At 43.1% G+C, this 25,779-nt stretch overlaps 1 protein-coding gene across 2 annotated transcripts in view; it reads left to right on the plus strand.

The window, feature by feature from the left end:
• Positions 1-973: 973 nt before the first annotated feature.
• Positions 974-25,779, plus strand: part of HAPLN1 (hyaluronan and proteoglycan link protein 1) — a 68,409-nt gene continuing 43,603 nt past the window's right edge. The window contains exons 1-2 of one of the 2 annotated variants that reach the window (XM_081213461.1): positions 974-1,153; positions 1,308-1,594. The gene's annotated coding sequence lies outside the window, so the exon portion shown is untranslated. The remainder of the gene's footprint in view (positions 1,154-1,307; positions 1,595-25,779) is intronic. The other variant, XM_081213463.1, reaches the window with a different exon arrangement.

Genomic DNA, 25,779 nt, shown 5'->3' on the forward strand with positions numbered 1-25,779 from the left:
AGATGCCGGCATCAAGGCTCATTCACTTCCACATGAGGGTGGTAAAAAGGCATCCCAAACACATTTTTTTTTTTACTTTTTGAACATTTCCAAAAGCTTAGATTTATAACTAGGCATGAGCCATGTACCATATCCATGAGGTCATCTGCAAGCACCGCCAGTGAATCAGAAAATGCAATATTTTTCTCCCACTGTCAAGATGACACAGCCCAGGTTTTCTTCAAATTGCCAGGTTCAGGGGAAAGGGAAGCAAGCCATGCAAAGCCTAGCTAATTCATATCTCGGTTTAGGTCACTACTACGCAACAGATTATCGGAGATTTGATGTTGCTCATGCAGGCAATTTTTTCTGGGCAGCAATCTTATGAAAATGACCATTCCCTTCCCCAATTTAATCTGGGTTTACCATTTCCACAGGTGTTGTTACTTATAGGTGAAATGCTAAATCAAGATTAAATGGGAACATAATATGAGGCAGCATTTTGGCAAGGACCTCATCCCGTGGGTGATATGCCTACTTGCTCCCCCTACCCCAGCAGCACTAAATTCTCATGTGGAGTTAAATATTACCAGGGTTCTGTTACCCTCCTTTGCTCATTATTAGCTTAATATATGTGGTGGGAACATGCCTTGTGATTTCAGGCTCCTGATCTTGACCAGGGCTCTCTACAGCACAAAGAATTGTTCCCATGCTTGATGATCCAAGGATGCAACCGACTCCACTAAAGTTCAGGGCTAAGTTTGCCAGCGATTTCCTCAAATAGGGATCGCACGCGCCCTTAATCCTACATGTTCCTGTGTGGGGCGAGCCGCTGGAAGAGTCGCTGGGTAAACCAACGGGATTCGGTTAGTTCTTAGAATTTCCTCGGCGTTTTTCTCTCCTCCCCTCTTCCTTGATCTGCTCCAAGACACCATCCCAAGAAGAGGGGGAAGGGGGTGGGGGCGTCAGGAGGAGGGCAGAGCCCACGGAGCCCGGGAGTATCGTGTTCCTGAGAAGGTGTCGGTCCTTCGCCCCGCCGCGATCCCTTCACACAGGGAAACACTTGACAACTTGTTCCACTCGCTGGGCAAAGCCGGGGCGTGGGCGCGGGTGGCGTGAGGGGAGTTGTGAAGCGGCGGAGCCAAGAGGGCAGGGCACCTAGCGAGACCCTGAGGTAAGTGGAGAGGGCGTCAGTCAGGACACGGGGGCAGAAGGGACAAGAGGCCACTGTGCGAAGAGACGCTGTTGCGCCGGACACTCTGTGGGTGTCTCTCTCTCTCTCCGTGTGTGTGTTTTGCTCTCGACTTTTCTTCCCCTTCGCTCCTGAGGTTTTGAACGGAGCTCACGCCGAGCTTTCTGGCGAACGTCCTTCACGTCTGACGTGGTGCCTTCTCGACCGAGAGTGGCGCTCGCTCGCTCTCCCGCCTCACGCGCTCCTCTCGCCTGGATCGGGACTTTCGCCCTCACAGCCTCCCCGCGCGCGAGCCAGAGCGCGCGCAGAAACGACGCCAGGCGAGCGGCCACCGCAGAGCCCGCCGCGCTCAGGGACCAACGTCGCGAGACTTTATTTTGCTTTTTTGAGGGGAGGCATCTTCGCTTTGGAGCTTTGAGAAAGGTAAAAAAAGAGAGAGAGAGAAAGAGAACGAGAGAGAGAGAGAGGAAAAGGTGGGGAAAGAGGGAGGGAGTCCCGTCAAGCTGCTCTCAACCAATAGAGCATAATCTGAAGGCGCCAGTTTTCCTGGGAATGCTCGAACTTCGTGTGAGGGAGGACTTGGAACCAACTTTTCTCCGTTGGTGTGAGGCGTGGAGCGCTCAGGGAATAGGGGTTGCCATCCCGCCCGCCCCTTCTGACAGCTCCTCAGGCTTTTAACAGATACAAAGACAGGCAGGCATTAAACAGATGCAACTCGCCTCAGCTCTGTGCTGGGGAAATCTTTACCACTAGGCAAACCTGTATTTCAGGGCTGGGGAACCAGTGGTCATCTATATGATGTTGGGCTATAGCTCCCATCATCTCTGAGCATTGGTCATGCTGGCTGGAGGCTGATGAATGACAGCATTGCGTGGGGTTGAACTAGATGATCCTCAGGGTTCCTTCCAACTCCACAATTCTATGAGTCCAACCACAGTTCTATGCCCCTGCGTAGGATAGCCTTCTGTGGAATCTCAGGTAGTGTTGAGAGATGAAAATGGGATGTCAAAATATGATTAGCCATTGCCGCTGCTCACATTGACCACGTTTATTACCACAGCGACAGCAATGGAAGCAACAGGAATTGTAAACTTCCTAAAGCAAGGGCTAAAATAATTTGAGCGTCTTGGTTCAGCAAGAGGAACCAAGGGCAGCCCACCGAGTGATGGACATGTAAGGAGGCAGAATGGAAGGAAATAAACAGGAGCCCTAGTGAACTTTCCCATCTCTGAAGGAACATGCCTAATTTCACACCTGGCTGGGACCCCTGAGTCTAGAAGAGCCACTACTCTCTGCTTCATTTCCCACACTGGGGGAAGGGGTACTTCCATTCATGCCAGTACGATAGGGTGATCTTGTACCTCAGTACATGAGGTAATTAATCTGGGTGAATAAATTATATTGCATGACAATCCTCCTGAGAGTGAAAAGCTTTCAACGAGTGGGAGTCCCTAGCTTGGTTTGTCACCAAGATGAGTTATCCCCCTACAGTTGGCAGCATTTCATGGGAGAAGGAAGGGCTGCATGGATAAGTACCTTTCCTGAACATGCACGAAAAGGATGAAAGGGGCATGAAGAAGTTTACACTACTAGCAAGTGCCATCCTCCCTTGCACTTTAGGGATGACTGTAGCCTCCACAATGTATTTGTCCGCAACACATTAAAATGGCATGATGGTTTAGTCCCAAATGTGTTGCATATTTTTCCAGCACTGAGTTACTTATGATCGAAACTTAAATAAATTATCAAAAGGCTGTTATTGGGTGATAGTAGTAGACTCACGGCAGTGTTACCTCAAGAACTCTAAAAAAGTATTTGTTGCTGTTGCTTTACTTTCATGATAATAATAATCCAAAACACATATTCCAAAACTGACAGTTTTGCAAGAGTTGGGTAGATGCAGGTCTTGGAATCAGTAGTACAAGCAATGTGTAAATGAGATTAATGTATGTATGATTATAATCTCTAGAAAGTCCACATATGTTGTTGGTTGGATGTTTCAAAGTGGAAAAGGCATGTATATAGTTTCAATGGGTTGTTATAAAGATCAAATAAATCCCAACATAGTTTCCCTGAATTCTAAACGTCAGTTGAAAAAAAAGAGAATTACATGAAATGAAACACATATGTTACACTCTGTGATAAGAGCTTAATGGAAAAGTTAATAACAGTGAGTTTAATATTTTCAATTTGCAAACACTTTTAGTGAGAGTAAAAAGCAAGAAAGTGGTAGCAAAATGAGAGCTTCAGTTATTCTGCTCGGGACAAATTATATATGATGTGATGCAATGTGCCTTGTAATTCACATTCCCAGAGGATGAAGGAATTGGTTGGTATTATTGTGCTACTCAAATAACTATATTCTCAAAAGTCAGGTTTTTTTGCATATTAAAGTTACAGGCTGACACAATGAGCTGTTAAAATGGAGTAAAATTTAAGCCAGGCCTAGATGCATGAGATCTCTTTAGCTCAATATATTTAGCACTTTCAAATTTGCAAATGCATTACATTTTTTTCTTGTGCATTCTTGAAACTCATTCAGTTGTGCTGAACAGCACAAATAGGGCACATTTCAGCAAAGTTAAGTGTCTTTTTTCAGTTGCACTAGTTTCAAGAATTTGACTAACTCTTCCATTGAAACCAGCACATTTTGAAAGTGCTTAATTCGAAGCATGAAGGTAAGTGGGTGTTACTTTCCAAGTCGCACTGACTCTTAGTTTTGCTGTACTGAGCTGGGGTGGGATATTAGAAAGGCAGAATTAGAGAGTGGAACTTGTCCAATGTTTGAATAATAGGTGGGGTTTCTATTCCAGCACATTTCTTTCCAAAAGTGCTGAAGCAGGACGCAAAGTAAAATTCCCTGGATTCCCCCCACCCCATTTATCTTAGCACTATACAAGCAATGATCCACATCAAGGTGATGAGGAAATAAGCTTAAGATGTTAGCGGGAATCAACTTTGTGTTGTTGGTGGAGGCTGATATTCAGCCAGCATCTGATGGCCCAGCTCACTTCAGTTCAGTGAGCAAGAACTATTAAACTGCAATGCATACTCTTAAACTGACAAGCCTTGCAAAATAAAACAACAAGCTCAAATTCAGTATTGAAGAAATGCCTCCTTCAAAGAAACAAGTTCTAAAACCTTCAGTGGTGCAATGAAGAAACATCTGCACTGTGTGGCACATAGGTGCCAAGAGGTCTTTCTAATTAGCCTTAATGCCCCAAAAGTTTACATTGAATATGAAGTTTTTTTAAAAGTGGGTCGGGGGGGTTGGAGAGAGAGAGACCTTGTTGTTGTAAAGTAGCAGTTTAGCCCCACTGTATCTATATTCTCATTCAGGAAAGAAAATTAAAAAAATGATAAAAAGAAGAACCAGAAGTTCATGAGAAGATAAGTAATGCAAAGAATAGTGTCCTATTCTAATGGAATCAGTTCAATGGTACTCAAACTTAGGGTGACAAATACTGTAAAGAATACTAATTAGTGTAGGCAGAACTTGGCCCATGAGGTAGAAATCTAATAGTAAGCCATAGTTTAGTGGAATTTGAGCTTATAATTGATTGGACCAACACTAACATTTTAAGGACACTTCATGGGAGGACTCTTTATTGGATGGGTTAGAAAGCTGAGCCATGGTTATAAAATGGCATGTGAGAGAAGTATGAAACTGCCCCAGAATCCTCCATGCTGTGACATGATGCTCATAGGCTTAGTCTCACTTTCTGTTATAGCAGGGCCTGACCAGGTTGGTTGGACCCTGAACCAGGAAAGAGTTAAAGCTGAATTTTGTACCCCATCAGGGGTACAAAAACTTAACAGTCAGCCTATTGGCTTTGCCAACCATTCCTCATCCTCAGTGTGTGCAAAGGTGATGCAGAGTTGTCTGTTCTGTTTCTCATTTAATATTTCTCTAACAGGGTGTCGCCACAGCATTAGTCACACTTCCCAATGTTAGTCATAACCACCCCCAACCTAAATTCACACTAGGAGACCACAGACCACACCTGTGCTGGCGAACATCACTCCTGTCCTAGCCAACCACTTCATCACCTGACAGAGGGAATACACAAAAAACTGGGTAGGTGGGGGAGTGCTGAGAGGGAAAAAGAGTAATCAAAACATTAAAAAAGAGGCCACAAAAAGAAAAGAAAAAAGAACCACTCCTTCCTTTTCCTTGAAGTCCTGTAGGTTCCTCAAATGCACCAAGACGAACATGAGGTAGAGCAGCAGTTGCTTGGATACATTAGGGCTGTGTTGTAGAACATGGGGAGGGAGGCACCTCATTCCAGCAATGCTCCAAACAGTAATTCTGCATTCTAAATAGTCTTCAATGTGTAGGGAACACAGGAAGATGACTTTTCTGCTTAGCTGCTGGGGAGGAAAACCTTGTAAGCGAGTTTGTGGGCCCCCAAACTCTTTAATGAGTCTCTGGACTCTTGCCAAAACTTGACAGCTTCTGGCATTGGCCTTTTGTGACTCTGAAAACCACACCATGTGTTAATTTTTCCAGTGCAATGATCCATAAATGCTTATCAGAAAATCATAACTGGGTATCTATGCACAAGTGTATAGACCAGAATTATTGTACATATCATCAGTTTTCCAGTGTGTAGGAAAATATTTCTTGTTCAGAAGAATGAATATGCATGCATGTGCTTGCTTACCTCTTGTCTGCTGTGAGAAGGTTAAAAAAAAACCAACAACCCCCAAACCTATAGCCACCAGTGGGAGAACTGTGCTTGTTCCACACTTCTCGTCCACATGACCTGTCATCAGATTACCAACTTCTTAACACTAAAAGAGTATATCTAAACTACAAACGCTATTATTACAACCAGTGTCTAGGAAGTATGTGGTGGAAGATGGTGGCCGAAGGAGATGGAACACCAAGGGAAAGGGGTGTGTGGGCAATAAAAGCAGTATGTGGAATCTGGGCTTGCCCCTCCCAATATACAAAGTTCACAGTCTGAGGGCTTGTCCACACCAGAGCTAAATGTGTATTTTTACCTTCCTGACTCTTTTTTCATTAATGTTGAAGCATTCACATCCTCTTCTCCCCATCCCAGTGTTGCACCAGTCCTCCTCTCCCCACCCCCATTTAAATGCAGGGTTTTCTATTGTGGCCATTTCAGGCTTTCTGTGGATTTGGAAAACCCTGCATTTAAAGGGGGAAATGTCCACTAGGGCAAAAGGTGGATTTGCACCCGCCTGTCTCCCCATTAATGTGGGGGCTGCCCCTACATTAATGGGCAGGCAGGCAGGTGCAAATACACGTTTTGCCCTAAGATGACTTGTTTCAAATTTTCTGCATCCTGTTCTATACCCTGAAAGATTCTGCTGTGTAGACAGCATTCTGCTTCTAGACTGACTAGTCTGTTACACGGGTTAAGTTTTGAGTCCTATCTTGACTGGCAACCTATTCTATAGCCTTCTAAACATACCAATAATGTAGCTCATTTCTAAGTTGCAAGACTGAGTAGTCAGTACTTGGAACAAACTCTACTTAAGAGTACAATTGTAAAAGGAGAAAAATGGCACACAAACCTTTTGTTGTTCATGCTATTGTGCCTTTTAAAGTTTTGGTCCTGAATTCTCTATGATGAAAATAAGCTCTGATGAAAATTATGATGGAATACGTTGTGCCAAAAATCTATTCAATAATGTCCACTCACTTGTGCAGTGGAAATCCACTTGTGCAACATAGCTTCCAGATTGTCTTCTCCCCGCTTCCCAACAGTTCAGTGAAGCTTTCTTCCTGTATGTATCTAGGATACATACACTAGGATCAAAGACCTGAAGATTGTTCAGAGCTGGCTTGCAAGCCATGGGAAGAATTAAAAGCATCTGCAATAATATCTCTCTCTGCTCTCTCTCTCTCTCTGCTCAAGTGACAATTAAAATGCCTTAAAACACTGAAAGTAGATTCACTTTTTATTTATTTGACATTTGAAAATCAGAAATATTGTCTGTCAAAATATATGTTTAAAATCCTTTTCAATTTTGTAAGGTGTTTAATTGAATCATTTTCAGCTCACAAACCTTTTGTGTTTCTACTAAGGAATTGTTAGACATTCTGGCTTCACAGCTTGCAACTGCTACATGCAGGCATGTGCTTGAAAAGGCAGCTTGTAATTTGTAGGTAACAAAATGTTCTTTTTGGGGGGGGGAACCCCACCCCAAATGTATTTGGAATTTTAGTCAATGGTGCTTAAGCAGGATTAGAGGAAACAGCTGGCTAAACAAATATTGGGGGCAGAGTGGATGCAATGGTATAAATTAATAATGCTGGTCTTTATTTATGACATGAATGGGAGGTTTTGTGGCAGTATAATGTATTAACCATGGTCATCATGTGCCACCTAGTGGATCTGACAGGATTTTACTACCTTAAAAAAAAGTTTTTCTCAAAAAATATTCGACACTTCTGTAGCCAATCCAGCATATAAATGAACTCTTAACAAGTAATTAACAGCTCCTGGCTGCTTTATTTCCTCAAGAAATTACAGTTATTTCCACTAATAATAACATTAGTTTAACGAAGCAGGGCATTTATTGTTCTGTTGCTAATTCCAAGGGTTTAAGTCACACCACACATATAGTAACAGCAATGGCTCTATCTGAATCAAGTTTTAGACATTCATATAAAAAATGCCAGTGATCAGAGCTAATGCCAATAATGCTTTCAAAACTTCATCACAAAAATGAAAGCAATGCCTGTCAAAAATAATTGTGTTCCCCTTTCAAACTTTGTAGACAAAAGGCTTAACCACCTTTATAGCATTTCCCAAGATTATCCCACTCTTTCCAATCATTGTCACCTCTTTTTCTTCTCTCCTCCTTCTCTGATTTTGCTCCTGTTGTCTTCATTCTGTCAACTTGCATGCTATGTTATATTTCCTCTCCCCTTTCGTTTCCTGACGTGGTAAACTTGGCTACAAACCAGGCCAAATCCTGGTTTTTATAATGGGCATAATCTTCTAGACTTGCCCCTTTTAATTTATGAATAGCCCAATTTGATACAGGCAAATTGGAACAGAATCGGAGGAGGGCAATGAAATTGGCCAGTGGTATGGAAAACAATCTCCATGAGGAGATGCTGAAGGAATTGTAGCTAGGAGAAGAGAACCCTGGCTGTCTATTACATGGTAGAGGGCAAAGATTTGCAGAACTAGATCTAACACACTTCAGTTGCCCAGGAAGAGAAATTTGATAATGGAACCAAACACCTAGAGGGTTGTTAAGTTCTTCCTCAATGGAGAATTTTTCAAGCAGAGTTTCAGCAGCCATGGGTTGGGAATGCAGAAGCTCCAGATTTCCTGCATCCAGAAAGGGTTGGACATTACATGGCCTAAAAGGCCTTCTCCAGCTCATAGGTTAGAAGTTATGCAATTATCTATACATCTATCCATGTATTTAAAGTATTTTAGTTGCTTTTTAGAGCTACAACAAAACGACGTTCACACGGAAGCAGGGCAAGATAAAAAGATTTAACAGCCACATTAGCAAGCATACAGGAATAATTACAAAGCTGCTCTGTAGCACCTTAGTTAATTACGACTCAATAAAAGGCAGGATTGAAGAAGGTCTTCAGCGCTCACCTAAACGCCTGTGCAGTTGGGGCAAGACACAACTTGTTTTTTTATAATAATATTTATTAAAGTTTCACAAACAATAAAAACAAATTCCAAAATTTAAACTACAAAAACAAAACACATAAAAAATGCACAATAGAAAACAGTTAACAGAAGAAAAAAGAAAAAAGAAAGAATAAGAACAAAGAAGAAAACCAATAATCAAAACAGAAAATAAATTAGTATTTTCAAATCTTATATTTCCTTCACTAGTTTCAAATCTTATATTTCCTTCACTAGTTTCTTGACCTCCTCACACCTCCCATTTTGTATTCCAGTTCAGATATTAAATTCAGCAAATCCTTACCCTCTAACATTTATCCCTACTCAAGATATTAACCTATTATAATTATCAATTTCCAATTATCAATCCCTATTTGCATTTTCTTAGGCATCTTTTTACCAATACCACTTATTTTCAATCAAACATCATTTCAACATTCTTTAATTTTACAGTGCTTCTGCAGGTAGTCTTTAAATTTCTTCCAATCTTCCTCCACCGACTCTTCTCCCTGGTCACGAATTCTGCCAGTCATCTCTGCCAGTTCCATGTAGTCCATAACTTTCATCTGCCATTCTTCCAGTGTGGGTAGCTCCTGTGTCATCCAATATTTCGCGATGAGTAGTCTTGCTGCTGCTGTTGCATACATAAAGAAAGTTCTATCTTTCTTTAACACCAATTGGCCGACTATGCCCAGGAGAAAGGCCTCTGGTTTCTTCAGGAAGGTATATTTAAATACCTTTTTCAATTCATTATATATCATTTCCCAGAAAGCCTTAATCCTTGGGCACGTCCACCAAAGGTGAAAGAATGTACCCTCAGTTTCTTTACATTTCCAGCATTTATTATCGGGCAAATGGTAGATTTTTGCAAGCTTGACTGGTGTCATGTACCACCTGTAGATCATTTTCAGGGGCAAGACACAACTTGAGGGAGGGAGTTTCTGCAGTTCTGGGGCTACCCCTGAAGTCTACTGCATCTTCAACTGAATCCCACCTAGTAAACAGTCTTCACAGGCTATAGCAACAAATGGAGGTTTTGGAGAGCAGGAAATTCTAGAAAGAAGCTACAGCTATGAAGGAGCCTCCTGTTGGTTAGAAGCCATACAGGGGTGCAAGGCAAGTACAGTGGTACCTCGGGTTAAGAACTCAATTCATTCTGGAGGTGCATTCTTAACCTGAAACTGTTCTTAACCACTTTAGCTAATGGGGCCTCCCGCTGCTGCTGTGTGATTTGTGTTCTCATCCTGAAGCAAAGCTCTTAACCCAAGGTACTATTTCTGGGTTAGTGGAGTCTGTAACCTGAAGCATATGTAACCTGAAGCATCTGTAACCCAAGGTACCACTGTAGTTTCTTAATGTAGACACTTTATGACTCCCTTCTCATTTATAGTAAGCCTATGGATAATTGTTTTATATATAAAATATTCTACCATTCTATAGGGACAGGGTTAGGTGGCCTGTGAAGCTCTTTTTCAATACTAAGATTCAGCAATACTTGCAAAATACAAAACATCACAAGTTTAATTTGGATTTTGGTCACATGGGATGGGGAGATGAAGGTAACAGCAACACTGCCACTATGTGAAAAGATTCCTTGCCCCCTACACTCAGCTTCAGAACAGGTAGCTTTTCTTTAATTAATACAACAGAGGAAATCCTGAACATTACTGATTGCACTAAAATCAAACATGTAAAAGAGGCAGTAGGAACAATCCGTCTGAAGACCATTCTGAGTGCTTGGAAAACTTTTTTAAAACCAAAACCCAGAGCTATGTGAAATATTACTTTAATAAGCTGCTGGTATGAGGTATGAGCTAATGGTTGAAGTAAGCAAGAGCTTTCCTTTCTCACGAGAAAGGTGAAATTTGCAAAATGCAACTGTGCTTCATAAAATGCAAGCAGATAATGGGGCCAATATATATATATGATTTCATAGTTCATGGGTGGAGACAAGAGATCTTTAACAGAAACAAAATTAATAGCTCAGGAGACTGTTACCAGATACTTGCCTCCTGCTTAGAAAATAAATGTCAAATTGACATTTTATCTAGTAGCAAGGGACTATTATCTTGCCACAGCATTCCATTAACAAAATCTCTTAATTATTTTAAAGGCTAACAGAATGACAGTGGAGACAAGGTAGATAAAATGTGTGCATAGCAGATTGTTGAGTAGCAAAAGAACCAATTCTAGCTTGGGGGAGGGACAGAGATTTAGTAGCATGAATTGCTGGAGAGCACAAGCAGGAAGAGTGCTGTCAGGTTACCTGTCCTGCTAGTGGGCTTTGCACAGGCCACTGTGGGAACAGGATGCAGGTCTTTTCCTATGTTCTTAGCACGAATATAGGATTGGCAGGTGTTCTTCTACACCATTAACATGGTGATGTGTGGTGTGCAGCAAAAGCTTGGGCATATTGGCTTCCCTTGGTCATATTTTGCCACTTCAGGTATGAAGCCTCAGATGAGATATATTTATTCAAACACTTAATATAGAGTCACTGCTTGATACAAGTCAGACCAATGAGTTACAAGCACCATATGGGAAGCCACTGCATGGTAGCTATATAGTGTGTGTCACTATGGAGATTCTTTTTTGAGTGTTGCATGCCACAGAGAGAGCAGGTGGAGAGGCTAAAGTGAGAATGCAATGGCAATTCACAGTGCTTCAGATTAGAATGGTCTGTATTTCACAACCATAAAGTGGAGGCCATGTGGTAGAATATAATCATAATCACTAGTTTATTTACATCATAATATCTAAGGAGTTCGATATGGTACAAATTATACAAGGCTTGTAGTACTAGAGAATTTTAAGGATTTACAGTGTCTCATGAGAACACAGGAAGGCACTTTATTCTGAGCTAAACCAATTTTCCATCTAGCTTAGTATTGTCTTGCTTTCCAGTCTCAAGCAGAAGTCAGTTACATCCCTATCTGGAAATCTGAACCTAAGAGCTTTTGCATGCTCTACTACTTTGATATCAAAGCATGATATTAACAAATATATCCTCCTTGCCAAATTCAGGTTTCTGATTAATGCTATCTCTTTATGTCCATTATATTATATACAGACATACACATCCATATGCATATGTAGCTATATGCTTGTACAGAATGCATAATGGTTTTATCTGAAAACAAACCATTCAGAACATGGAGGTTGTTTTTGCTGTTCTTCCCGATTGAGAGCCTATTGTTTTAGCCTGTACACTATTGCTGACTTATGGTTCTTTGCATACTGGCCATAGATTCCCATTGATTCGCAACTGGTACCTCATTGTTTGCATGGCTAGAGGCTGGTACCAACTGTTACTGTTTTAAAGCGCATTTCCGAAAAGCTCACATCACAATGCAAACCTATTCATTTAAACACCAGTCCCATGAATAAATGATGCAAAACATGGTGTCAGGTTTTGTACAACTATTCCTGGAAGAGAAACACAAATGTGCTTTTCAGAACCTGATCAACATATTAGAGAAGCGTGAGAAAGGCATTAGGATGTGAATGGATTTTACAGTGTTGAAGGGATACTGGTAAATTCATTGGGTTGGTGGACCCAAAGTTTGGTTAAAAATGAAAAAGAAGTTGTTTTCAAAGGAATATAGGATGGATTGTAGGGAAATCATGCTATCATGCATAGCTCACACTTGCACGTATTAGAAAGGATCTCCACAGTACTCAGAGACACCTTTTGACTCGCCTGCTCGTCCCCCGATCGGCGGGCATAATGTTAAGAGGAACTTCATGTGCCTCAACATCATTGCTTATAATGGAACAGTCATGTGTGGGTCCAGTAGCCAAAGCCTTTCTCGAGGGCTGGACATTTTTTTTTCCTATTTGAGCAATTTATCCATCTCCTAAGGTTACTTGGGTATAAAGAAAAATATTGGTTCTGGAAATTTATGTCTCAGTCTTGAGAGACTGTTCTATCCTGGGCTATTTGTCCACCTCACAAAACATTTTTGTGATTGTGACTTAACATTATGCTTGGGGTTATTTGGAATTGGAGCATACACAAGAGCTAGAGGAATATACCATCTTGTAAAAATCCATGAACATTTTGGAAAACTCCACATGCACTACCCTATTAAGAAAACAGTCTTTATTTTCTTTCTCCATGTTTTAAAATGTTTGACTATCATATCCTTATTATGACTACCATACCCTTGTTATGAGGAACATATAAGTACCTAACAATAACAAAAAAAAACTTTTGGCATTATTAGCTGAATTAAAAATAGTATAATATTCATCCAAAATTATGAACGTAGCAAATCAGAAGCAATAACTGAATGGGGATATGATCATTATTGGTGAATTCAAACTGCATGTTCTGGTTAATTCTGCATTATTAATTTATATATAATAGTGTACATTGTGCTTCCACCCAGTGGCATGCTCTTTTATTGCATGATACAATAAAAGTTGACACTGTCATTTCTTCTTGAAAACACCAGCTGAGCTTTTCAGAAAACAAAAATTTCAGAATTCCCAGAAAATTAGGGCACAGTGTTAATTTTACTTAAGTCACAGAAACCTAACAGTCATTTTATGGAATTTTAACTGTACAATTACAGAAATGATCTTACTGTTTTTAGTTTATTGAGTGTGTATCATTTGTATTTTACCTCATTTAATCATGCTGTACACTGCATCATTAGCTTTTAGCTGTGAGGTGGATTATAAATGTGCAAGACAGAACAAGTAAGATAATTAAATCCTCAATACATCATTGCATTTGTATAATCAGGAAAATTTGTTTTTCCTTTGGTTCATTGAAAGATATTGCACCCATGCTCTAGGGGTAACCAACTTGGTCCCCTCCAGATATAGTTGGACTCCAGCTTCCTTAACCCCTGACCACTGGTCATTCTGGTGTCCCAACAACCTCTGGAAAGCACCACAATGGTTACCTCTGGCCTGGACTACAGGATCTCCTGATTTATGTGAGTGTTTCTCATAGACTGTGCAGATCAGACACAGTCAGACAAACACAGTATTTGGGTGAATGTGTGCATAGTCTGGTTCAAAATGGAAATAGAGAGTAATGGGAGTCAACAAACTGAGCTCCTTCAAGATTTGCACATGTTTAACCACATTCTGGTTTCACCTTATTTTTGAAGACTTTTAGGATGCGGTATTTCATGATCTTGATGCTTGAACCATTCACAAAACAATTCATCATAAATTTATGTTTATGTCATGGAATAGTTTATGGTGTTTATCCAGTGGAAAAAGTCAACTTGTGTTTACTCCAAGCTGCAAAAATATGTTTGCATGAAATGCATAAATCATCTTCAAAGTACCTTGGTCTAAATAAAGCTTGGACTTGAGGTTTTGTTATGAACTGATGGCATTTCAAGCTCCATTTTCAATTATATATTTGTTCTGCCTTTCTTGTAAATGATGTTTGTGACACATCAGTTATTTCTTTTGACTTATGTTAATATGTTTGCTAACTCAGGATCCTCCCCTCATAAACTCCCTTCAGCAGTTATTTCTGGCAATGGGTGCCTTCAAACCTGGTTTTAGCAATGTTTATGCCAGTGTACTTGCTTATTTGCGTGATTTGTTTCCACTGATAAACAGAGTAAGACGATTCCTAACCATAGATTCCGCTCGCTAAGAAATGAGACTTTGTTTTTCACATTCAAAACAGAACATTTTCAACAGTAATATCTTATGTCTTTGAAGGTTCATTCCAACATAGAGTCTAATTAACTCAAATTAGTTGCCCTAGAGTCACCCAGTTAATAGCATATGCAGGCTAATAATCCCTCTCAACTTCACACTGCCTACAAGGTGAAGCAGTAAATTTGAGGTTGCAATCAATACTAGAAGACAAGGGGGAAATACCCACTATAATCAAAAGCTCCTTCCTGCTATCTGTTGTCATAGCAGGGTAAGTTAAAATTTAAGCTGCATCACAGAAAATGGGGTGAATATTGCTATTTCAGTATCAAAACATGATATTCCCAATGAAAAGATAGTTGTGCTTGAGGCCCATTGCATTTAGCGGGTTTAAGTTAATTGCACTTCACCGCTAATTAGTGCAATGGCATTAACTATCTCTGGAGCAGGGTGTAATGATCTGTGGTACGCAGGATTGTTAATTTGGGATGGAATCTGATTAATAACATTTCAGTATTCTCTGGTTCAAGCAGGGCTGTCTTAAGCATATCTGGCGCCGTGGTGCAAAGCTCCCTCCGGTGCCCTGCCCCCCCCCCATTTCCCAGAGTTGTCCACCTTTTTTTAGGGAGGATGGCGCTGCCAGCAGGGCTGAAGGAGGTGGGCAGTGGTTGGAGGGCAGCTCCTCTGGTGGGGAAGAGGCGGCGCCTCCCGACTCAGCTGGCCACTTTGTGCCCTGGTGGCACACAGAGGCTCCGGGCGCGGCGCTGCTTCAGTGCTGCATGGCAGAGGCGGGCAAGGGCAGTGAGCTGATGCTGGGAGGCGCTGCTTCCAGCCTCCGCCTCTTCCCTGGCATCCTCCAGAACTTGGCACCCTGGCACCCTGCACCACTAGCCTCTATGGGTAAGACACCCCTGAGTTCAAGAGTAGCAAACTAGTTGTTGGAGCTGCCCAGTCAGCCTGGTCAGTAGTCAGGGATGATGGAAATTGTAGTCCAACAACATCTGGAGTGCCACAGTTTAGCCACCCTGGCTGTAGTCAGTATCAACCCAGGATACACCTCTGACTCAACAATATTGGCAACATTAGTGATAAAATTACTGACATCTAGCAATCATTAATGTTCTCTTAGGTTTGCTTCCTAGCTCTAGGTTTTACCCATTAATTTAAGTGATCCTATTATTCATGTTATCCAAACAGTCATTGTTATGATATTCTGCATTTTAGGAAACAGACTGATAAAAGTCCAGAGTTTACAATCCTTCAAAATGGATTGCTGTCAACAACTGAAGGTTGCCTAGAGGAAATTAGGAGATAATGTCACTTGAATAAAAGATAGACAATAGTCTCTCACTATCAGGGGGAAAAGTATTCTAGCCCTTGCAGAAATGCAGTCTTGGGTGAAACACATCACTTCATTTCAAATCAGGTAATACTGATCTAATCATGGGAGGCTTATTTCCAATAGGTAGAATGACCTATTTAGGTGGTGCTGTTTTATCTGAAGAGGTATTCAAAGGGCAGAGCAAGAGTCCAAGCTATGACCATTGTTGGTTGACCCAGTTTAATGTGCTGATTCCTTGCCAGAACTGAATTAGAACTGACAGGATGAGGGGAACCTGTCATTATCAGATGTAAGCTCCATGCCTTGAGAGGAGTTCACAATTCCATAAAGGTGCAGACTCACGATGTCCTCAATCCATGCTGATACCCCCAGTGCTGCAAGTGATAGACCTAGAGGAAGCATCCCCCTTGCTCCGAAAGCACAGCACCTTCCCTCAGCTCCAAATAACTGGGCAAAGTGGAATACTAACTTGACTCCTCCCATATTTGCAAGAAAGAAGCCTGTCCACTGATGATGAGGCAGAGGGGGGATCAGTATCTTTCTAAGTGCAAGAATGAAGTACATCTAAAACACCACAGCTTATTGTCAGTGAAATATATGCATTGGGCACATGTAGTTTTGTTCCCATCAAGAGTATGTAAAAGATAATGTTATCCAAAAACACATCCCTCCTGTTGGTGATACTAGTGTGATAGTTACAACACAGAAAGAAAAGCAATTAAAGAAAAACATTGCTGATGAATGCATGGAAGTTTCAGGTCCAAGGGACCCACACTGGCATCTTTAAGCTTGAATCAAGCACTGATGACACAGTAGAAAAGTTTCAGTGAAGGGAGGATTTTTCTTCCTGCCTAATACCTAGTCAGCAGCTTCTGATTGGTGGGTTTTGGCTTCAGCCTCCAGTGTTGTCCCTCTGTGAAGCAGCATCCCTACTTACAAGGGCAGCTGGTGATAATCTTTAACTTCAAAGTGACTGTAAATAAGCTTGACTACTTGGCATGGCTGCGGAGCTCAGAATAATTATTTGAATGAGCCCAATTCGAATGCTTCTGGGAAAAGCAACTTCTTTATTCTTCCTGAAATATAGATGACACAGGAATAAGTCAAAGATACAGCTGCATGAAATAGATAAGTTAAGGACTAGAAAGGTCATGATAGCCTTAAAATACAGATTTCGATTTAATACTAGCAGGAATTTTGGCAGAATTTCTTATCAGGCAAAGGTAGTGATATTCCAAATACAATTCTTTTTCAGTCTCCTAACCCTCAGCCACAGGGATTAAGGATTCTTAGAGGTGAATTTGTGATACCAGCAAATAGTTAGAAGGAGGCTTCACCTCCAAGGAATCTGCAGCTGCCATTTCAAAATTGCAGGTATGCATTTTTAAAAAATAATAATAATCAAATGCTCAGAGCAACAATGACCAAGGCAATCACCTAAATATATGCCAGTCTAGCATGGGAATCAGGATAGCCACTCTTCCACTATTGCAGTAAAAGGGATGTTATAATACAAACAGCAGGTATATGGAATATATTAGCTCCAAATTTCTTCCAATAGCAAAGTAATAAAGGCTAATTGTATTACTTTGTTAGAATTCGTATTTTGTTAGTTAATTGTTGCTGCCATTTATTTGGAATGCTTTATTTTTTTCTGCAATATAATTCATAGAATCATAGAATCATAGAGTTGGAATAGACCACAAGGGCCATCGAGTCCAACCCCCTGCCAAGCAGGAAACACCATCAGAGCACTCCTGACATATGGTTGTCAAGCCTCTGCTTAAAGACCTCCAAAGAAGGAGACTCCACCACACTCCTTGGCAGCAAATTCCACTGTTGAACAGCTCTTACTGTCAGGAAGTTCTTCCTAATGTTTAGGTGGAATCTTCTTTCTTGTAGTTTGGATCCATTGCTCCGTGTCCACTTCTCTGGAGCAGCAGAAAACAACCTTTCTCCCTCCTCTAGATGACATCCTTTTATATATTTGAACATGGCTATCATATCACCCCTTAACCTCCTCTTCTCCAGGCTAAACATGCCCAGCTCCCTTAGCCGTTCCTCATAAGGCATCATTTCCAGGCCTTTGACCATTTTGGTTGCCCTCCTCTGGACACGTTCCAGTTTGTCAGTGTCCTTCTTGAACTGTGGTGCCCAGAACTGGACACAGTACTCCAGGTGAGGTCTGACCAGAGCAGAATACAGTGGCACTATTACTTCCCTTGATCTAGATGCTATACTCCTATTGATGTAGCCCAGAATTGCATTGGCTTTTTTAGCTGCCACGTCACACTGTTGGCTCATGTCAAGTTTGTGGTCAACCAAGACTCCTAGATCCTTTTCACATGTACTGCTCTCAAGCCAGGTGTCACCCATTTTGTATTTGTGTCTCTCATTTTTTTTGCCCAAGTGCAATACTTTACATTTCTCCCTGTTAAAGTTCATCTTGTTTGTTTTGGCCCAGTTCTCTAATCTGTCAAGGTCGTTTTGAAGTGTGATCCTGTCCTCTGGGGTGTTAGCCACCCCTCCCAGTTTGGTGTCATCTGCAAATTTGATCAGGATGCCCTTGAGTCCATCATCCAAGTCGTTGATAAAGACATTGATAAATTCTTCCTTCATTTAATTTTTATTGGGTGAGATCCATAGTAATCCAGTCCCTCTTCTCCTGGGTTAGGTGAGAAGTTTGACCTAGGCACAGATGTTCCTGCACCCAGCTCTGCCATGCTCTGAGTGCACCCACACAATGAAATGAGGTGGGTAACCATAGGGGTCCTGGGTTATGGAACAGCCTTCCCACAGAGGCTAGACCAGCATCATCTTTGTGGCCTTTTGAGCACTAAGTGACTCTTCAGACCTTTAAATAAGCCATGTCTATCTAGGCCTTTCCATTTTAAATTGAGTTCTGCTTCAATTTTGTTTCAGTTTTTAAATTAATTTGTTGCAGTTTTCTTGTTTTCTTGTTGTTAACATTTGTTAATTGTTGTTTGCACTGTGATCCACACAGAGAACTCCAATAATAATAATAATAATGGAAATCAGCTGGACCAGAGGTAGCCAATATGGTGCTTTCTAAATGTTGGATTCCAGCTCCCATCAGCCTCAGCCAATATGGCTAGTGGTCAGGGATGATGAGAGCTGTAGTCTAATGATAGATGGGGGGGGGCAAGCTGACTACCCCTGGTCTATGCCATTGGTGCAGTTCTTCTCAACTGACTTGCTGGCAGAGTTTATCTCAATGGAGAAAATTATTTTCCTGGCTATACAGACTATTAGAGTGCAGTACTTTATACTCAAGCAACATGTGGGTGGCACCACATTGGCTACCCCGAGCTAGAAATAGTTACTCTGGAATGCTGCCAGACTAAAGAAATAGCAAATAATTAGTTAATAATAAGGAGGGATTTCAAAAATATCTTTCTGGCACAAAAACACACACCATTCTTAGAAACATAAAAGCAAACCCTACAATAGAGCTGTTAAATAGGGTCTGTAAGCTGGAAATGTGTTTCTTTGATGGAAAGAAACACATCTCCCTCTGTGTCAACATAATTTTTCTCAATGAAATTTCATTTAAGAGATATAAATAGACACGTTAGCAGGGGTGAATTAGGGTTGAAGTCTCTTTCCTTGAAACAAACGTGTTTGCAATTTGCCATTTCTGGATCATTTGATTGAAGGGTGGAAATTAAAGCATTTGTGTGCAGGTCATATGGGTGAGGATTTTCCCATTTGGAAAGAGTGGCTGTTCTTGTGATCCTCAGCAATATTGGTAGCCATTTGTCCTGTAAATTAATGCACACACTTTGTATCCTTAGGCTTCACCATTCATAAAGAATGGTGCAGAGCTGCACTGCAGTCTCCAGCATTCCTTTTCTGACAATTTTGCTCAAGGTTAGATAGCAATATGCTATAGCTCTTGTCTCGTGCAGATCATTCTCTGCATCCCATATAGTGAAAACTCGCAGAGCCTAATCTCCTATTTACATTTGGGACACACCTGGGTGAGCTAGTTTTTATCATCTTGTGCTAATCTCCTAAAACCACCTTGCTACAATGTATACAACAAGCAAGGTTAAAGCAAAATGAAAGTGTAGAAGATACATCATATTATCTAGAAGAAAGCATAGATGTGTGGGATATACTAATAAATTAGATTCTGCTACAGTATTTCACTGCTGGAGAAAAAGCAGAAGAAATACCTAGCCTCCCAGCAAAAAAAAGTTTGGAGAAAGAACAATACAGTACTAAAGACTGTGAAACATTACCATCAAGGTAAGTAGAAAAAGAAACAGGTGGTTCAGTGAATCACACCAGCTCTTCTCATCATGCTGTGTTTGATGCCTGAGCTTTGGCTAAAGAAAGCAACTGTGATGAGCAGAAATGAAAATGGGAAAGAAGGGTTGCAGTGGGGCCAATTAACTATCATCACTCTATCTGAAGGTAGAGATATGATGGCCTCCAGCAAAGACAATATGGCAGGCAGTGCTGAAGAAAGGAACTTGTTAATGTTAAGGAACATTAATTGTGAAGGTGCAGGAACAGAAACCAGATCAGCACTATCTGTTGGTCACTTGGCTGTTCCAGGATACTGAATACAGAGGTTGGCTTGCTTATCTCTCTTTCTCCTGGAATGTCTATTATACCTTTCTAAGATGTGATAAATGTGATTTACACATGTGTTAAAATTCATATAAAAATGCATATAAAAATGCAAATAACAACAACAAATAATAATACATATTATGGCAAATTGTGGGACGCAGGTGGTGCTGTGGTGTAAACCACTGAGCCTTGGGCTTGCCGATCGGAAGGATGACGGTTCGAATCCCTGCGATGGGGTGAGCTCCTGTTGTTCAGTCCCTGCTCCTGCCAACCTAGCAGTTTGAAAGCACGTCAGATAGATAAACAGGTACCATTCTGGCGGGAAGGTAAACGGCGTTTCCATGCGCTGCTCTGGTTTTGCCAGAAGTGGCTTGGTCATGCTGGCAATATGATCCAGAAAAACTGTCTGCAGACAAATGTCAGCTCCCTCGGCCAGTAAAGCCGGATGAGCGCCGCAATCCTAGAGTCGTTCGTGACTGGACTTAACTGTCAGGGATCCTTTACCTTTTTATGGGAAGCTGCTTTATACCAAGTCAGAGTGTTGGTTCATCTAGCTCATTTCTTTGTACAATAACTGGCAGCAGCTCTGTGGGGTTTGAGGCAGGAGTCTTTCTGAGCCCTAGAGTGAATGAACCTGAGGCTTTCTGCTTGCAAAGAAGATGCTCTACCACTGAGTTCGAGCCCTTCCTTCAAGAGGCCTTGATTGCATGGGCAGAACCTGGGCACCTACGATAACCAAATACGCTGAAGTAAATGTAGCAGTCATCATGGGAGAAGAGGATGGATACTGGTTGATAACTTAGTTAAATAGAAAGGCGAGAACAGGAATCAACTGGACTGTATTCATAATAAACAGATGTAAGAAGTGGATTCCTCCAAGGATTTATATTGTTACTGGTGCTTTTTAAGTTGTCCATAAACAATAGAATATGTGTGTATATACATATGCTTAGAGAATTATATAAACTTCTTAATCAAACAACCTCTGAGAGGTACACATAAAACAATATTAAATAATTATCAATAATATACAAATAAAAGGAGCATTTCTTTGAGAGAGAAACCCACAGTTCATAACTAAATTATGTGTCTGGGTAGACTTACTTAAAAAAAAAAAGTTTTTAGGACATATCTAAGATGATAGCGGTGCTGTGGGTTAAACCACAGAGCCTAGGACTTGCCGATCAGAAGGTCGGCAGTTCGAATCCCCGTGATGGGGTGAGCTCCCGTTGCTCGGTCCCTGCTCCTGCCAACCTAGCAGTTTGAAAGCACGTCAAGGTGCAAGTAGATAAATAGGTACCGTTCTGGTGGAAAGGTAAACGGCATTTCCGTGCGCTGCTCTGGTTCGCCAGAAGCGGCTTAGTCATGCTGACCACATGACCTGGAAGCTGTACGCCGGCTCCCTCAGCCAGTAAAGTGAGATGAGCGCCGCAACCCCTGAGTCGTCTGCGACTGGACCTAATGGTCAGGGGTCCCTTTACCTTTAAGATGATAGCTAGGGCGCCTGTCTAAGAGTAGAGTAGGACTTCCAAGACTTAAGTGCTGTCACAGTGAGAGATGGACTCCTAACAGATACAGAATGGACATAATATGGCACTTCTAGATGTGTAAGTTTCACACAGATCAAAGCACTTGTTGGGCAAAGTGATATTTCAAACAAGCTGCTCCCAAGGTATTGTGGGCTTTTTATGCTAATAGTAAAACCTTGAACCTGGCCCAGTAGCAAATTGGCAAGGCCGTGCAGATTGTTGGGTGGAATTCAGTTGGTAGAGCATGAGACTCTTAATTTCAGGGTTTCCCACTTTGGGAAAAAGATTCCTGAATTGCAGGGGGTTGGACTAGATGACCCTCATGGTCCCTTCCAACTCTACAATCATATGATTCTATGAGATGTAATGTGCTGTGGTAAGACTCCTCTCAGCAATCATGCTGTGGTATTCTGCACTAACTGCAGTTTCCAGCCCAGCTGCAAAGGAAGGCTCGCATAGGGTGCATTGCATTTTTGAAGTATCCGATGCCTGAACTATTGTGGTCATGCTACCCCAGTTGAAGAATGGCTGCAGAAGTTGGACTAGCTGGCTTGGCAAAGCTGGGGCCTCAAGGGACAAGGCTGGATCCAGGAACACCCCCAGTTGGTGTACCTTCTCCACTAAGAGTGCAACCCCATCTAGGGTGGACATTTGGCCAGTTGCTCAGATGAGCTTGGTTTATTTCCCCACATCCAGGCCACCAGTAGATCTAGACACTGGCCTAGGGCCTATACTGTGTTTCCTGATTCAGATATTTTGGAGAAACAGAGCTGAGCGTCATCAGCATGCTGTTAGCACCTCGTCCTAAATTTCGTAATGGCCATTCTTAGCCAAGATGCTTTTTAACTGGAATCAACCAGGAATTGAACCTAACTGAGCTATGCCCTCCGACTATGAATATGCAACCTGAAGTAGTGATCCACAAAGTGCTCTAGCTTGCATACTTAAGCATACTTAAAACAAGGTTAGTCATGTTAATTCTAATCAGCCTGATCTGGATTAAGGACAAATATGCTACTTTCACTGCTTTCGGGAATGCAGCCATTATGGCTCAAGGCATGTAAATGGATTTTGGAGTCCATCACTAAAAAACCATCTGTTGGGAAACTCTTGCTCCAAGTCAGAGCACTTTCTTTTGTTTCAACATTATCTCTGATCATTCCTCATGAAATTATGCTGTCATGTATATTCTGGTTCATGGGGAATCAGCCTCTCTCTTTCTTCTTGTATCTGATGGTGGGTTTACACTAGCACTTCTACCCCCCAATTTTTTGCCAATTCTCCTACCTCCTGCAACCTCCTGTGTCATTCGGTAGGGCGTGTTGAATTTTTCAACTTTTAAATTCCAAAAATGAAGGGTGCTAAAAATTTATAACATGACTTGAAATTTTAAAAAGATATTTTGCTTACGTTAATATAATTTAGTTTTGCTTGGTAAGTACAATATTGTCAGAGCTGCTTCAAGATCCTAGCTCACAGAGGATCACGCTAGCCAGCGGTCATTAAGTAAAAGTCTTTATTGAATTACAGTTTCCATTCTCACGCTGCTGTCTGCAACTCTACGTCTACTAGCTAGATCGGCGAGGCTCCGTCTGAGTCTCCGCCCCGTGCGCACCAACTTAATATCCTAGCCTTGCTCCACCTTTTCCTCCTGACTGTCCTCCTCTGGGTCCCTCTACCCCCCGGGGCTTCTTCCTTCCGGGATTCTTCTGACGCTGACCCGGACCCTTCTGCCTCCTTGCGCCGGGCTTTAGGACCCGGTTCCCTTTCGGGGCTGCTCACTGCGCCGCCTTCCTCTGCATTTGAACTTGGCGCGCGCGCCCAACCTTCCACTTTCCTCTTAACCGTTTCCTCGCTCCCCGATGGAGGTGTGGCCACTCCTGACTCCTGCCCTCCCTCCTGTGGTGAGCTGCCAGCGCTTCCCTCCTGGCTCCTTTCCTCTTCCCTGCTTCCTGGCGGTGACGCTGGTCCCGATCTCCAGCTGCTCCCCCCTGAGTCTCCTCTGGCTCTATCTTCCTGGGGTGCCTCCCTAGACTCCCCCCTTGCCCTGGCCACTGGTGCTCCTTTCTGTGAATCCTCTGATTCACTGGAAAGACTGGGAGATCTCGGGTCGTCGTCATCACTCATCCTTTCCTCTGTCTCCTCCCCTTCGCTCTCTGTTTCCTCCCTTGCCCGTGCCTCTGCACCTAAACCCCTGACATCCATCCCCCCCTCGAAGCCCCCCAGTCCCCCCTCCCCTCCTTCCGGTGCTGGAGCTGGGGGCTGCTGTTGCAAAGGGACGAACGTCGGATATCGGTCGCTTCCCGTGGCAGGCCTCCAGCGGAACTCTTCCAGGTCTTCCTCTCTGCTCTCGTTGACGACAGTCACCTCCTCTTCCATCTCTGTGCCGCCGTGCTCGAAACCAGGGTCGTCCCCGAAAATGTCCATGTCCGTCTCTCCCGCACTTCCTCCAGGCGGCGTTGCTCTGCCGGAACAGTCCAGCCACTTCCTGCGGAACTGCTCCTCCGGCCTATCGTCCCACCAATACGAGGGTTCTGAGACCGATCCCGAGGGTGACCCCTCCGGGGAACGGACGTCTCGTGTTGGTTCCTCGTCCGAGTCGAACCCCCTGAACGTGCTGTCCGAAAGCGTGGGCGTGAAAAGCCAGTCGTCGAAAAAGTCTGCTGGCATAGGTCTATGTGGGAAGAGGGCATGAAACTCGTCTTTGAGCAGAGGTTCGTCTAAAGCGTAGCCCGGCACCCAGCTGTTCGCACTGGCCGGGGTGCCCTCCCTGGCGAGAAAGTATTCTACTCCCTCTTCCCCCCATCTGGAGTCCAAAATCTCCGTGACTTCGTTGATGCGCTCCTCCTGTGCCACTCCCGCGTGCCCCGTTCCTTCTCTGAGCGGACTTGGCGCCGTTCCGGGTTCCTGGAACCTGTGCGGTGCCTTGTAGGGAGTGAGCACCGATCTGTGGAACACCGGATGCATTCTGGAACCCTCCGGAAGCGCCAGCTTGAAAGCCACCGGGTTGACCTGCTCTTCGACTTGGTAGGGCCCCAGTTGTTTATGCCCTAGTTTCTTCTTGGCCAACGACCTGGCCGGCACTGCGTGGGCTGCTAACCAGACCCAGTCTCCCACGTGGAGCTCTTCACCAACCCTTCTGTGTTTGTCCGCTTGTACCTTGTATGCGTGTTTAGCCAGCTCCAGGTGGCGCCGCAGCTGATCGTGGACTTCCTGCAGCTCCGACGCGAACGCATCTGCTGACTGCGGCTCCCCTTCTCCCCTGCATTCCAGTCCCGGAAAGGTTCTAGGGTGCCGCCCGTTGTTGGCGAAGAACGGCGTGACGCCCGTGGATACGTGCTTCGTGTTGTTGTAGGCAAACTCTGCAAGCGGCAGGTAATCTACCCACGTCGCAGGCTGTTGGTTTGCATAACATCTCAGGTACTGCTGCATGATGGCATTGGCTCGCTCCGCTTGCCCGTTGGTCTGCGGGTGTCTCGCCGACGCCAGATTGATCTTGACGTTTAGGAAGCCCATCAGTTTCTGCCAGAAGTTCGAGATGAACTGCCGCCCGCGGTCGGACAGAATAGACCGTGGCAGACCGTGAACCTTGAACACGTGGTCTATGAACAGTTTGGCGGTTTGCTCCGCCGTGGCCACCTTAGCACACGGAATGAAATGCGCCATCTTGGAGAACAGGTCCACCACCACCAACACTGCCGTCTTGCCCCTTGAGCTGGGCAGATCCGTGACAAAGTCCAGGGCCACTCTCTCCCAAGGTTCGACCGGAGTTTGCAGCGGCTCCAACAGTCCAGCCGGCGGTTTGTGCACCGGCTTTGCCCTCTGGCAGGTGTCACACCTCGCTACGTAGTCTGCGACCTCCCCTCTCAT

Source organism: Podarcis bocagei, assembly GCF_964188305.1.
Source record: "Podarcis bocagei genome assembly, chromosome: 11".
Taxonomy (NCBI): Eukaryota; Metazoa; Chordata; class Lepidosauria; order Squamata; family Lacertidae; genus Podarcis; species Podarcis bocagei.